This window comes from Rhyacophila brunnea, unplaced genomic scaffold, assembly GCF_057557595.1.
Source record: "Rhyacophila brunnea isolate RB1 unplaced genomic scaffold, BYU_Rbru_1.0 scaffold_3, whole genome shotgun sequence".
Taxonomy (NCBI): Eukaryota; Metazoa; Arthropoda; class Insecta; order Trichoptera; family Rhyacophilidae; genus Rhyacophila; species Rhyacophila brunnea.
Genome location: NW_028232965.1, coordinates 18,135,834 through 18,152,215, shown reverse-complemented (window position 1 = coordinate 18,152,215; position 16,382 = coordinate 18,135,834). Strand labels below are relative to the sequence as shown.

At 32.5% G+C, this 16,382-nt stretch overlaps 1 protein-coding gene across 2 annotated transcripts in view; it reads left to right on the top strand.

Moving 5' to 3' along the window:
- LOC147067997 (SH2 domain-containing protein 4A-like) overlaps positions 1 to 16,382 on the top strand; it is an 89,778-nt gene that overhangs the window by 17,879 nt on the left and 55,517 nt on the right. The gene's annotated exons all lie outside the window — the stretch shown is intronic.

The window sequence follows — 16,382 nt, the reverse complement described above, 5'->3', positions numbered from 1 at the left end:
TTAGAGACAGTCGGAAGGGATCATGGGTGAACACGCCATATTATACATTATATTAATCTGACCATAACGTAAATTTTTGCTTTTAAAATGATTTTCTTGTCACACCTTTGTCTTGAAAAAATGATAATGTTCTTACCACTCACAGAACGTAGCACATACTATATAATCACATTTTTCAATTACGCCATATATTTCGGTCCACCAATTTTGAAACTGTCTGCCAGAATTAGGTACTACTAGTTACTAGCTTCACCAAGTTTTTGTTTCTTATGTGGTGCAGTCATTTTTGTGGATATCAATGAAATTGCTTCTTAGTTTCTTTACGCACAAATTGACAACACAATTACTCTGATCAGATGAGGCATTCTCTCTCTACAGTGGTCTCAAGTACTGTAAATCGATAAAAATTAGAGGTTCGTGGCGCGGCATTCCCCGCCGCCTGATGAGGTTAGTGAGATAATATTATATGTGACGCTTAAAGCCTAAGAACCAACATATGCAATTCTATATTTAAATTAAACGTAATAATTATTCTTGAAGAGTATTTGCCCTGTTCTTTTATACAATGCGATCTGTTATTTATTATTATTTTAGGTTTTTTTTTCTTCAAACGCGTGCCATTTGTGGCACGCGTGCTTTAGGTTCGCCACCCTTGCTATAGTAGGTGTGTTATGTAACCGTGATTCTATCCGCAGTGTTGTAAATTACTTTAAATAGTATTAAAAAAAATGTGACCATGTGAAAATTGAATTTTTGAATACCTACTCAAGCGCACGGCCTTAAGACCTGAAGCCATTCGGTTACAATACTTACTTATTGTTTAAAGAAAATTGCTATTTCATATTTCAAAAGAAATATTGGATTAGTGTATTTTTAATCAGTAGAGACAAAGAGATTTCTTTATTTGTATTGGTATAACATTCTGTATCTAGGAGCAATAACGCTTGCACTCCATTTCAGCATAAAATATCAATAGATTACTATTTACTTACATACACTGGTTGTAGATAAACAATGCAATGTTTACATATATCAAATTATAGTAAAAACATACTTCCTCTTGATTGCATTTTTTAATTATTTCCATACGCATACTCACGTCTGAACAAAAAGTGACGCGGAAAATGCATTTAGTTGCATTCTTAAACCTTTCTTCTACGCGGAGGTATGCGATGTATCATCAACACATTCAACTCATTGGCATTATTAATAATTATTATTATATACCTGATTTTCTTTGTTCTCTTCCACAATGTTTATAAAACATTTCGAAATCTACTTACATAATGCAACTAAGTATATCTACCAAGAAATAACAAAGCAAAGGTAGATATAACATAGAAATACACAGAAGAAAAGCTTCTCTATAAATACTAGTTTCGGGGAAACAAGGTTAATTCCGCAAATGGGATAAATATGAAAATTGTGGGGGTAATATAATAAAGCTGAAAAAAATGAATAAGTGTCTGGAAAAACACAAAATTCATAATGGCGACATATTCTATAAGTATAATATATTGCAATCGCCTCATTATCTTTGTGTAAAACTGCCACAGCATGTGTCGACGAATTGCGTACCTACTATTTCATGTTCTGAGCAGGCAATCGAAAATTATTTTCACATTGGATCAGTTGTCAGATTGGATACTCTTTGGAAGTATTTTTAACTGCATGATCACTAATGTTCTTTTCAGAATCAAATGCGAGAGCTTTTTTCTAAATTATAATAGAAATGTGTATAAATGAGTAAACGACTAGGTATATTTATGTCATACTGTATCAAGTCGTATTGTAAACAATTAATCGCAAGAAAAATATTGATTATAATTAATCATTAGTACCTACTATCAATATAATAGATCAAAGATGCAATGTACAGTAAAATGCGCAAGTATATAAAATTTAATTTGATTAATAGCTGCGCTGGATATATTATTATGACAACTCAGGAAGCGATATAGCCGTCGAAAAAATACATTTCCTTATTTATTTAACAGTCTTTGTGAATATTGCACTTGTAAAGAATTGGTGATATTTTCGTCGAAATGAGTGTTTTTTTAGAGCAACTATCCGCTAATGTATGCAAATTCTTTATTGTATAAATTACTCAGAAACACATGCATCGTTTTACATAACCGGCCATATTAAAATAACATTACTGAAACCGGATCGATTACTGAGAAGTTTGAGAGTTCATATTCATTTGAAATGATATTTTATGACAGAATGATAACATCTTTGTATTTGTATTTAATTATTTAGGTTAAAAAACAGTAGTTCGTCGTGTTTTTATAAGAAATTATTGTGGTTTGAGATAGATAATATTATATTAATTTAAATGAACACAATTTAAACAGAACAATCAAATACGAGGGTGGGTCAATAAGTCCTTAGAAAAGCCGACAAGTGGCGCGACTAGTACTGTAAGCGGTTTGTTTTCATGCAGCGGCACTACCGATTCAGTATGCTGCGAAGTTTCAATCAGATTGGTCGGGTTGTTGTGAGTTTTTCGTACATTTAAAAAAAAATTTGCTTGTGGAAAATGGAAAAATGGAAAATGGAGAAAATTGAGTTTAGAGCTGTTATTAAACATTTTAATATAAAAGGGTTAACAGCAAAGGAAATAAAAAATGAGTTGGATTTAGTTCACGGCATATCTGCTCCTTCACTTGCAACTATTTATAACTGGTTAAATGAATTTAAACGTGGTCGTACATCAACAAAGGATGAACCACGCTCAGGACGTCCTGTAGAGGTGACTACACCAGAAATGATCAATAAAATCCACGATATGGTGTTAAGTGACCGAAGATTAAAGTTGAGTGAGATAATTGAGGTTACAGGGATCTCAAAAGGTAGCGTCATTTCTATTTTACATGACAAATTGGGCATGAAAAATATTTCTGCAAGATGGGTGCCGCGTTTGCTCACAGTCGACAATAAACGCAATAGGGTGGTGGCCTCTAAAGCCCTGTTGCCGCTCATGCAACGCAATCCGGATGAATTTTTTCGTCGCTTTGTGACTGTAGATGAAACATGGATACACCACTATACTCCCGAGACGAAAGAACAGTCAAAGCAGTGGATTGCGAAGACAAACCATGTCCAAAGAAGGCAAAAACCGTAAAATCAGCTGGTAAGGTTATGGCTACTGTATTTTGGGATGCACGTGAAATTATTTTCGTTAACTATTTGGAAAAAGGAAAAACAATAACAGGGGATTATTATGCATCTTTATTGGACCAGCTAAAAAACGAAATTGAAGAAAAATGGCCTCATTTAAACAGGAAAAAAATCCTCTTTCATCAGGACAATGCCCGTGTTCACACATGTTTACGATCAATGGCTAAAATTGAAGAATTGAAGTTCGAATTGGTCGACCACCCACCGTATTCGCCAGATTTAGCCCCCAGTGACTTTTTCCTTTTCCCAAACTTAAAAAAATGGCTAAGTGGACAACGTTTTTTTTCAAATGAAGAAGTCATCGATCGGACAAATGCTTATTTTGAGGACCTTCCGAAAACTTATTTTTCTGACGGTTTAAAAAAAATTGAGAAACGTCTAACCCCAAGTGTATTGAGCTCCAAGGAGATTATGTTGAGAAATAAAAAAAAAATACAAAAATAAAAACTGTTTTAATGCTTTTTTATAAGGAATTATTGACCCACCCTCGTATCTTACCACAAAAGTTGGGGCAGTGCTCGATATACCATTATGACTATTAGTACAGTCCAGAAACAAATTAGCAGGCAGTGCCAGTGACTTCCCTAGGCAAAGTGCCGCCCTTAAACAAACGTAGAATGCCATTCCTTTTATTTTCAGTTACAAATTCTCTTCCAATTTGTTAGGTACCTACCTACCTAAATTACCTATTTTATTATTCATTTATTTGGTGACAACTAATCAACATGAGGTATTAAGTTATAAGTTATAATATAACATAATATGCGTATCAAATAAAGGCGAATGCGTTTAAATGTGAAAATTTCTTCTTCGACGTCACTGGAAAACTGGTTACTATTTCAATTATGATAATAATACTCTCGGCCCGCTTGTTTATCATTTTGTTTAACCCCTAATTAGAGTGTAGTAGAGGAAGGAGCATGGACATAACTAATATACACGTCTCGGAGGAGTATGTAAATTCAACCCAATCGACGAGATTTCAATACGAACCAAATAGAACACGCTGTAGATTGCTGCAACATAGCGACGGCAATAATGACGTTTTCATCTGGCCTGATCCAGTGCTGGATGAAAGCGTATATAGCTCCTTCCACCGCTCTTGTCACGATCCTTTCGCATTATCATGCATATTCCATTCCATTTGTCATATCCACTCGATAAGTTTCTACTTAGCATACCATTGTTTGGCTACTAGCCTAACATGTTGTTCCAAATACGGTTGATAATTTCAAATTTGATAACGTTTACCAAATTATTGGTCATCCAGTGAACTCAAAATAAATGCAGCCAAAAATGGGACTTAAGATTAAATATTAATATCTCCCGTTGTTAGCAGTGCAAACGCTAATACAAATTGTAATTTAATAAACAAATTGACAATACGATACTGTTACACTACCCTTGGCTGGTGACTTAATATTGTGATATTGTTTTAACGTACTATCTTATGTCGTTGACAAGCTGCCGCTATATGAATTATACTATAAAGATATTACATCAGTTGCACACACAGAAATATAGGTTGGGGGGGGTCCATTTCGAATAAATATCCATAATAATATTTTTTGATTTTTTAAGGCACTAGGACAGGGCGAGGTTAACAAAATGTAATTAAATAGTAACATAATGATAGTTGCTCGTTGCTTTAACAGCAGACCCTATCACTTTTCCTGGTACATTCCTCATACCTAGTCCGGCGAAGAATACCTGATTCGCAGCTATAACTACAGGTTCTAATCTACCAGTTATTACGACTTACCGCATCCACAAGTGGTTAACGATTGTGCGGTGCCTAATGGTCATAATTATTAGGGTATTATTGTCCGTTTGTGTCATCCGCCCAGTCTTGTATTTTAGATTCGTTGCGTCAGAATATTAATGCAAACATTGGGTGCTTCATCAGTATGTATTACCTCTGACATAAGCCTTGGCTGTTATGAATGCCAATAGGAGAGGGTTTGAGAAGGCTGTTCAACAGTCAAATCATCTGGTTCACGGTCCTCATGTCATGAGGTCATGACGAAGAAGAAGTATCATTTCATTATCCGAAATAATTTGTATTTTTTCGTTGGTGGGGAATTATGAATAATTAGGAGTTGGAAAATCGAATGAATTTTTGAGAATGTCATTTATGTGTAAATATAAGTAGTTTCACTACACCAGGGGTATCGAACCAGTGGCACGCGAGATGATTTTGAATGGCACGCGTTTGAAGAGAAAAATACATATAATACTAATAAATGACAGATCGCATTGTATAAAAACAGCATAATAACTCTTCAAGAATAAGCATTTCGTTTAATATAAATACATAATTGCATAGGTCGGTCTTTAGACTTTATGAGTCACGTATTATAATATTATCACACTAACCTCTAATTTTGATCGATTTACGATGCTTAAGACCACTGTAGCGTGAGAATGCCTCATCTGATTGGAGCAATTCTCGTGTCAATTTGTGCGATAAGAACCTTACTAATTAATACATTAACAAAGAATTTCATTTCTACCTTCAAAAAATGACTGCACCAAATACGAAACAAAAACTTGGTGAAGCTAGCAGTAGTAATTCTGGCAGACAGTTTCAAAATTGGTGGACCGAAACGTATGGCGTAATTGAAAAAAGTGATAAAGCTATATGTGTGCTATGCCCTGTAAGTTGTATCTAGATGAATCATCAGTTTTTAATAGAATTCTTAAAACTTTTTTCCCCCATGAAAAACTTCTCGGCACGTCAGACAGTTGAAAAATAATATTTGGGAAATTTTGGCACGCGTACATAAAAAGGTTCGCCAACCCTGCACTACACGCTCAAATGGGGATTTTTGTGATACACCAAAATTAAAACAATAACGCCGTGATAAAGAGGCGGTTTTTCAGAATTGTCTTATCTCGGATTTTTTTTTGTTTTGTGCATTACCTATTCATAGCAGTGGCTGCTGAAGATAAATCTTGCGAGTAAATTGAAATATTTGAATGCACTGTTTTTTAGTGATAATGGTATTATGTATATACAATATTCCATGGTAGAGCATATGCTTATATAGAGGAAAATGATATAAAAACGAGCTGGAAAATGTTATGTTATCTTGTTTAATATAATAACGTAGCCATAACAAACCGTGTATAATACAATTTGTTTTTGAATCGATGAAGCATTAAAAACAAAGGTGGATTATGCAACGTGTGGAAAATTAAGCTTCATAGTTCGCAGTGTTTGCGCTCAAATACCACACACGATTGTTTCAGACGAAGCATATAGATTCTCACATGTTGAAGTATGTATCTTAGTGACCTTTCTATGATAATTCGCTAAACCCATATTCAAGAAACATAAACAGGGAGGTAGAAAGAAGGGGAGGATGACAAACACCCATACCGGTAGTAAAAAAATCACACACATTGGTTGAAATAACAGCATGCGATTTGTACCCAGCTTACTGGACACCAACCCCGAACCTACAAAACCCCGAAGATCGTAGGCACGCGGTGCAAATGTATGTATGCCTCGAATAAACGTGTTATGTGAGCCCAACAACCTAACGTTTCCGTAAAAATACACGTGCACAATCATTTGTTTGAAAGTATACGTTGACGTTGCCGACGCCTGCAAACATTATTACTAAATTGAATGTATTTTGGAAGACATATCACATAGGTAGTACAAATATGCACAGTTTAATCAGAACAACATTCCATAAGACCACACGTAGCTACTTCCGATGAAACAGCCAAAATTACCCCAAATGGCCACATGTCTTTGTTTGTCAGTATATAGACACGCGGTGCAAATGTATATAGGCCTCGAATAAGCGTGTTACGCGAGCCCAACCACCTAATGTTTCCGCACAAATGCATTTGCACAATCATTTCTTTGAAAGTATACGTTGACGTTGCCTACGCCTGCAAATATTATTACTAAATATAATCTATTTTGGACGACATATCACATAGGTAGAACGAATTTGCACAATTTAATCAGAACAACATTCCACAAGACCACACGTAACTACTTCCGATGAAACAGCCAAAATTACCCCAAATGATCACACTTCTTTGTTTGTCAGTATATGTTTATCAATCGCGTCGGAATATAAAAAAAAGGTCATTTGTATTAAAAAAAAAATCAAATGTATTTATACAAATGATTGTAAATAGTTATTGTACAATATTTATTAGTTTGCGGCCTTGATATGGACAGGCACCAAACAGTATTAAATTTGTTTAGTAAACAACGATACAAATTATAATCATTTATCATTCATTATCATTTTGCTCGGATATAAAGAACTATCAAAACTTAACATTTTTAATTGTGGTCATTATAATATTGCGAAACCATAATAATATAAATCAGTAGAGATTAACGTGAAAGGCTCTGTGCTAACATTTCTCTTTCACTTATTGTTATTCGACCATGGCCAATGAGAGTAAAAGTGTTTTTATTTCTGTGCCCATACATACGCTTTGCCTCTTTTCAGTGGCGTAACCAGATTTTTTTATGGACCTACAAATAAATAAAAACGTTCTCACTATGTAATATTAATGGCCTAATAATTCTAACTCTTTTTTGTACTTATTTTTTATCATATGGAGGTATGTTCCGTTTACAGTAGAAAATGCTTATCAATTTGAATATACCTCATTCATTTGCTTATTTACTTAACGTTACGCACCTACTAGCTTCACGTTTGGCGTTAGTTTATTTGCTATAAGGAATCACTTCTTCTTTTTCTATTGTATGATAAATAAAGAGATGTCACGGACATATATACGGACACGGACGAATAGGAAAATTACAGCACCCTCACCACATTATAAGAGGACATAAGTACAGCATTCCCCATCTTGTCATCCAAGGAAAGACCAATGATAAACGTTGCAGAGGACGACGCCGCATTTCGTGGCTTACGGTACTATTGCAGCTCCATCGAACTGACGCAAAAATCGTCCTGATGGTGGTCGACCTTCGTTAGGGATGTCACGATAAAGGGAGTAATTTATGATCATACTTTCAATAAGCCAATCCATAAATAGCTAATAAAACGCTTTCCAGCGTTGATATTCAGATTCTGTGGTATTGTGTTTAAAACATCGTACCTACCTATATACCAGTTGCGAAGGGTGGAGGTAGGCTGTTAAGATCTGACATAAATAGTGCACATTAAACTTTCTTAGTCATACATAGGGATTGCAATACCGAATGAAAAAACCAGTACCGGTATTTCGGTATTTCCTATTGAATACCGGTATTTGTAAAATAATTGGAAAAACAGTATCTACAAATAAATATTATATACGTAAAAATCTCTTTAAAATAATTATATTTTATACTTTATTACTATATACTATTAAAATACTGGGATACCGGTTTTGAAATACCGGTATTGCAATCCCTAGTCATACATATTAGTTGTTATTGAACTAAGACTACAATTTACAGATGGTGTTAGTTAGTTTTTAAAAATCTATTAAATCCTGCCTCAACCAAACCATGTATATTTTGGGCGATCCGACAAAATTGTGCACACTTTTTCATTCATACTTATTTGTTTTCATTGAATTAGAAGTACATAGTACCTACCTACACTATATTATGTTATTGGTTTTTTTTTTTAAATTAATTAAGCTCTGCCTAAGCCAAACTACAATAGATAAAATATATTATTCTATCTATAAAATATCCAAAATTATGTAGGTATGGCCATCAATTATGGTTTGGTTTCGCAGGGTTTAATTGATTTTTAAAAACTAACCAACACTATCAGCTCTAAATTGTATTCTTAGTTCAATGAAAACAAATATGTACCTATGACTAACAAAGTTTAATGTTCACTATTTATTGCGGATCTTAATAGCCTACCTCCACCCTTCACCACTACTATATACAAGGTTACAGCAGTAAAACTGTAGATAATAATTAATACAAATATAAGACAAGTATCCACAAAATCGAAACTTGATTGTTTACACTTCACATTATTATTAAGAGACTTTAGGAATCACAATTTTGGTATCATAGCACATCATTAGACTATATTAATTTTTTTTGAATTGGTAAAACAAAAAGCATGGTCGTCTATTAGAATTTTCATCAGTTTTTATAAGTTATTAAAATAATAAGCTAGGTATTGCATAATATCACACAACCTAACCCCATCTTATTTAATATACAGTAGTAGAAAACGGAGTCCCAGTACAAAAAATCATTCATGTTATTTTTTAACTCGTTTTAACCGGAGACTTGTTCGAGTAGATATGTACGCCACTGTCCGATTCGCATAATGAATAACAAGATATTATAAAGTTTGATAATTTAAAGCCACGATGTACCGGTAAAACTGTGGCGAAACTGATTCAATTAAACTGTAACACATTTGATAACATATATTATATTGTAATCTATAATATATGCACAATTAAAATATAAATCGACATTCGACAGTGACTTTGACGATTACGTTTGATTTCTACGGCGTATAATTAGGCCCGGTATCTAAATATATGTATGTAAATGTACCTGTCGAAATTTTGTGACCGTGCATAATTTATATGAATTATTGCTTTTCCACTGAGGGAAATTGAATTGGAAACTGTCAGTAAAAACTTAAATAAACAATGAAAATTTGAACAGCCAAACATGGATCCATGAGATCCTATGAGCGATTTTTTAATTAAACACCATTATACTAATTATATTAATATATCAATCTCGTGATCTATAAGTGTACATCGTATATTATATTATATTTCATTACATTCCTTTTCTAGTTCCTTTCAAATGAATGAAAGTGGAAATAATTTTCCTCCCATTTCCTGCTACCTCCATTATTTTCCTCTCCTATTAAGAACTTATTTGACATATAAATCCTATCAGATATATTCAGCATGCCGCTTGTTCAAACCACAGATGGGCATCTGTCTTTTTTCGTACCTTTTTTTAAATGGTCAACGAGTTTTAGGTACTTTCATACTCTAATAAGGATCACTGTACCATATTAATTATGGTCTTACCATTATATCGTGACTGCTATCTGCGAAGCTATAAATTCCTTGCATCACATATTTACGTCCCGACCTCCAATTCCGTCCCTTTCACTCAGTGACGTCCCGTAGAGGTAGGCAGATCACGCGTTGCTTTGGGGGACAAATGAAGGAACGAAAACAATCATTACAACTTTTGAAAGCATTGGCTATTTTCTATGTATCAGAGATAACTTCACTTTATTATAAAGTACCGAAATCTTAGTTTTGAACAAATATAAAGGGGCCTTCATACCAATCATCGCTTCAGATCTCCGTGTAAGTAAAACCACCGCTGTTTGACAGTAGATTTCGTAGAAATTCTCTAATCATTATTAAATGATAATAATATGTACGCTCCTAACATGTTATTTTGTATACAATTTGAGACTAAAAATGAAATAAGACTGCATTTTAAGTCAGGATAAGGTCGGGACTTTGCCTAGGGATGTCACTACATACTTACACTACATATTAGCGCTGTATCGCACCTATGACATATTTGAAGCGCCTAGTTTCAAAAGCCCCTAAAACGGTTTTTGATTTTTTTTGAGTTAGATATGTTTTTAAATGGATATTTTTGTTATCTATATGATGGCCAAAGATTGACATTTATAAAACGTCAAAAACCGTCAATACGTATGATCAAAAATAGGGTAAATTTCAAAACGTGCTAAAATGGTTGGGTGTGCTTTTCAAATACCCCTAAAATGGAAAGCCAAAATACTCCTTAAAATGTAACAAATTAAAAAATAAATACATAAAGTTCACAGATTTAATAGATATGATTTTATCTCATTTTTTTCATAACTACCTAAAATAGTTTTTCTCATTTTTCTCAGAACTGCCTAAAATCGTTTTAGGGGCTTTTGGAACTAGGCGCTTCATTTGTTGTAGCAACAGTGACATTATCGATAATAGGTATCTTTGGTAGGTTCTCATCTTCGTATCTCCTTTTATGATAGTTATATAAAGTAAACTTTAATATTTGAAAATTTCATGGATATCGTGTAATTAATAGATTAAATAATATCATGGTAAAATAAATTGATGTCGTGAGAATATTATTTAATTTATGTGTTAATATTGTTCTGGGATTATTGTCTTATTATTATGTTTATGAATGATAATTTATCGACAATGAAATGCTACTCTAATTATATAAATGTAAATAATACATTAACCCGAGTCAATGAGTTTACAGCTGAGCAAGGTCTAGGTCAAATTGTTTCACGTAACCTCAGATAATGTCGTGGGAAAGTCTCCATTAAGATAAAATTGTAAAAAGTGTGTTACGTTCAACACGTCTACAGTTTGTTCTGAATACACTATCACCTTGCATTCGTAAGCTGCTGCTAATGGGATTATCGTTCACATTTAGATGTAGATCGCGTTGAGAATAAAATTTCACGATAATACGATGTTATATAAAATAGCAAAGAGTCTTAGAATATATTGTATTTGTTATAGTATTAAATTTATTAAAATAATATCTTACCTAAATTTGGCAAGGCTAAATAAATAATAATAAATAACCATCAGATTCAGTTAGCTATAATAATAGGTTTGTTGTTTTACTAAGTATACCTACTACTTAATTAGTATGCGATTTATTTTAATAATTAGTATTATTATATTGTAATAGCAACTTTCTGTAACTCCCTCTAATCTGTTTCCACCTGTCTTTTCTGATTGATATATTTTCAAACGGCTATAAGTGTACCATACTGCCAATATATTATCAATAATCATCTACCAACTCTAAGATAACAAACATGGAACATAAAAAAGATCATTTTTACAATAATTTACGTATTTTCAATACACTGATACACACCCTAACGATTTGACATAACACATATTCAAACAATGTATTCACTAGTCAGTGAAGTTAGTGAATTTCAATCATTTTTACAACATTGTTTTTTTTAAATTTCAATAAGGCAATACAATAATTTATTGTTTATCGGAATTCAAAATTTTACAGCATTGTTTTTCAATACCAAGAGGATGTAAGAATTACACATTTATAAATTTTGAAATCCGTATACAAAATTATGTAAATCGTTACCACTAAAAGAACTCTTATCGATGTGAAATTTGGCATTGAAATTTTTCACGATACTTTCATGTTTGTAAGGAGGATAATGATTAGAAACAATAAGACCAAAATACTTTACATACTTTACTATTGTACTACTTATAATTATTATTATCGTGATGTAATATTACAATGGTCGATGATAATTATATATTTATTATTAAAAATTAATAACCAGCGCAAATTAGTTGTACGCGGACTAAAGTTATAAGTACAAGGTTGTCAAATTAGTGCATAATGTGGCTCAAGAGGAAGCGATTTTTTACTATTTTAATTCAAGGTTGACGTATCCCCGATTGCTGCATAGGAAAATGTCCTGTAGATAATTGTGATTTATATATATATACGTAACTAATTAAGATTAATATATATCTATGTGATTGCGATAATAATTAATGGATGGCTGGCAATTAGTAAAGTGAGAGAAACGTACGCGCAACGGTCTGTTGATTTTTTGTTCTTTCTAGTCCGGACAGCTTCGTGTCAGGGGAGTCCATGTAAGGGCCTGCTACTTGATTTTCATTAAAGTTAATGTATTAGATCCTTCAAGATATGATGCATACCTAACTATAATGCTGTGGAAAATTAGACTGTAATGTACATCGAATAAATTGTTGTAGACATCCAACGTCGTGATAACCAGATATTACTCAAAAAAATGTTACTAAAACATAATACCTACAACATTAATTATGACCTGATAAAATTTCATTAAAATGAGCAGTGACCTCCCAAGCCAATTCTATGAACTTATGAAGTCATATTGATGTAATCATTATTATCGTATTGGTTATTATTAGTAACATGATTTTCAGTACAACTTCTCGCCATTAATTCGATTTATAACGATATAATCTTGTTGTCCTGTATCTATGTCACTATTTTTAAATGAAATCAAACATACAGTTAAGTATATTAAGCTGTCCCATCCCAGTACTAATTTATTATGAAATAACAAACACTTCATTTTTATAGTTATTTATATTTTTATTTTTGTACTGTTTCTCATTTTTTTTATTTACTCTCAGACCGGTTTCATCTTGAAAACTATACATACATAAAATAATTATGTGTACCTATCAAAACTGTTGAAAATTATTTAAAGCATCTGACAAGTGGAAAATAGGTAACCGGCTTATCTTCACTTACGGTTTATGATTTCAAAAGTGAATTTATTGATCTATGCGTCGGCGTTGTAGAGTTATGAAAATATTATAAAAATTCGTATTCTGAAGACGTTTCTTTTCAAAGTTTCTTAGATTTCTTGTACTGAAACTTCAGTACAACATATTCATAAATAAATTAAAGATAAGAGGAGACAAGAAATACTTATTTGAAGTTTTCACTTGCATGAATTGTATTGAATGCAAAAAATTCCATTGTTGTAAATATATTCGTATTATTCTACGAGTTCTATACATTATATTGTTATATTGCATAGTATATTCATAATAAATTGTGATATATCACATATTTTAAAAATACCCTCATTGAGTTTATAAGTGAGTATTATAAACTTGGCCCCACAAGGGGCTGATAGGACCCTAGTCTGAGAGCTTGGCGTGGCGGATTGACTAGCTAAGTCACATTTTTTCTCTAATAGCAAAAAATAGTCGCCCATGGTGCTATTTTACTTCAAATATAATATATATTAAAATTTCAAAAGTATGTGTTCGTGCGATACATTTTTTTTTTAAATTATGATGGTTAAACTTAAATGATAATTCACGTGATGAATGTTATTTTATAATTATTTTTGGTTGTTTATAATAAAAATGGCTATCTATCCGATATGGATAGGGGTCGCATGTTACTTGGCTACCACAATAGGGGATCGCAAGTAGTGCTTCATTTAATGTCGACAACTAATCAGGGGTCGAAATGGACCGGAGCGCCGTTCCTGTTCGTGAAGTTGGAAAAATTGTCGCTCCGTCTCGTGGATAAAACAATTTGACCGTCTGATCTAGATAGGCCATATAATACAAAATCTAACACACTTGTTTTTATGAAATACACATAAAATTTGATAACTATGTAAATATCTTCTGAAAACTGTCAGGCGCTCCGGTTCGTAAATTTTTCCATTTCGAGCGCTGGACAACTTAACAATTCAAGTGAATTTATTTAAAATACAAAAAATACACGGAATACATATTTACAGGTGGATTAAAAAAGACTTCTACACCACATGGAAAATAATTAAAATAGGCCAACATCAATATGTGTTTGGTCTAAAATTACCTTTTCACTTAAATAAGAAGTCAATTGGTATTTGAATATGATTAAATAAGTGATAAACTGATAAGTAATCAATTATTTACAAAATGTGGGATAGCTCAGATGACCGAAATTTTATTGATGCCGGATTTTTTGTATTAGGTATCTCAAGCTAGGCATAAATAATCACATAGGTATTACTAATATATTATGGACTAATTCTGCATAATAAGTCCAGTGGTGGGCCAATAAATTAGGTAAATCGTCTACGAATTAAACAATATTAACTATATTATATTTTATTTATTTATATTATATTATGATTATAATAAAACAGTAAAGAATATATGAATAACAGTACTTATCTCACAATACTGCTCCGTACTAGGTACATGTATAAAAATAATTACTATAAAGATTTTTTAATCTTTTGTTTTATGACGATTATTGATTAGCGGTAATTGCACAGCGAGAACTAATATTGTGAAAAATTTTATCGTAGTTTTTATTTTATTGTTAGTTTGGCTATATTTCCTCCAATCGGCACAATTTTAATGTGTTTTTTTACGATAATGCATAACGTTGACCGATATTACTACCGTTAGTAAATAATGGAAATACTTAGCGAATACAATTTGACGTTTCCGGTAGAATTGTAAACGGTGTCGCATCGAAATGCTGTATTTAGTCAAAAAATGTAGGTACCTACTATTGGAGGTAGGCACTAGGGCAGCGGAATCGAACCTATGGGACGCGGATGAATTTTTGCGAAAAACCCACGAAATTATTGAGCTGCTTACAATTTCAGAAACTTTGTGGTGAAAACACAATGATACAAACACACACGATCCTTTTTTGATTCCATATCAATACCAAGTATCCATACTTGTTTCGATATCAATGTAAAATATCGATGTCTTTTTAATACCTACCAATAATCTATACATTTGTATTTATACATTTGCTTTGTTTTTATGATTTTCATTACGCATCCTGCCCCCATACGAGTGAATAAATAAATTTTAATCAGAGGTCTCACGGCAACTTTATATACGTACATACTACACACATATTTTCGAAGAATAAAGTTATAAACCAATAAATGATTCTATATCAAAAGGGTTCTTTATTTTCTTGCAAATATTAATGCTATGTAAAATTGTCACCAGTCCATGGACCTGGAGGATGTGAGTAGTTATAAAAGCATGATGTTACTTAAATCACAGAAAAGATTGCACCAATGCGAAAAATTTAGGAACGTTTTCTCATAACACAATCAAATTCGTCCAGTAATAAAATTGAACAAAATATCAGCGAAATCAATTATTATTCTTTTTTGCAACGATCAGTGTAATTTGTTTTTGGCATTACATCCTATGTTGTGTGATAGTAAGTTTTGGCAATAAGGATTCGAGCTTCGATTTTCGACATTGTCATGCGCTTTAAATACTTCTTTATCTACATAATGGTATACATAAAATACCGAAAATTGATCCCGAATGGCGAAACCTGGGTCACTAAGAAATGTTCACGAGAAATAGTACAAAACACAGATAAATGAGAAAGAGTTAGGTATTCTCATTGTAAAAAGATAACTACCTATTTGTTTAATTTTTGATTGGTCTTTCAAATAATTATTAAGGTGTTTTATACAGGTTTATCAAATGATATAATAATAATTATGCTTGTTTGATTTAAGAATTATTGGACGCGATAACCACATACTCTTTATATGTTCAGGGCTCGAAATACACCGGAGCGCCGTTCCGGTTCGTAAAATCCGTAAAATTCTCGCTACGTCTCGTGAAAAAAATAATTTGACCGTCTGAGACAGATAGGTTATATCAGTGTTATT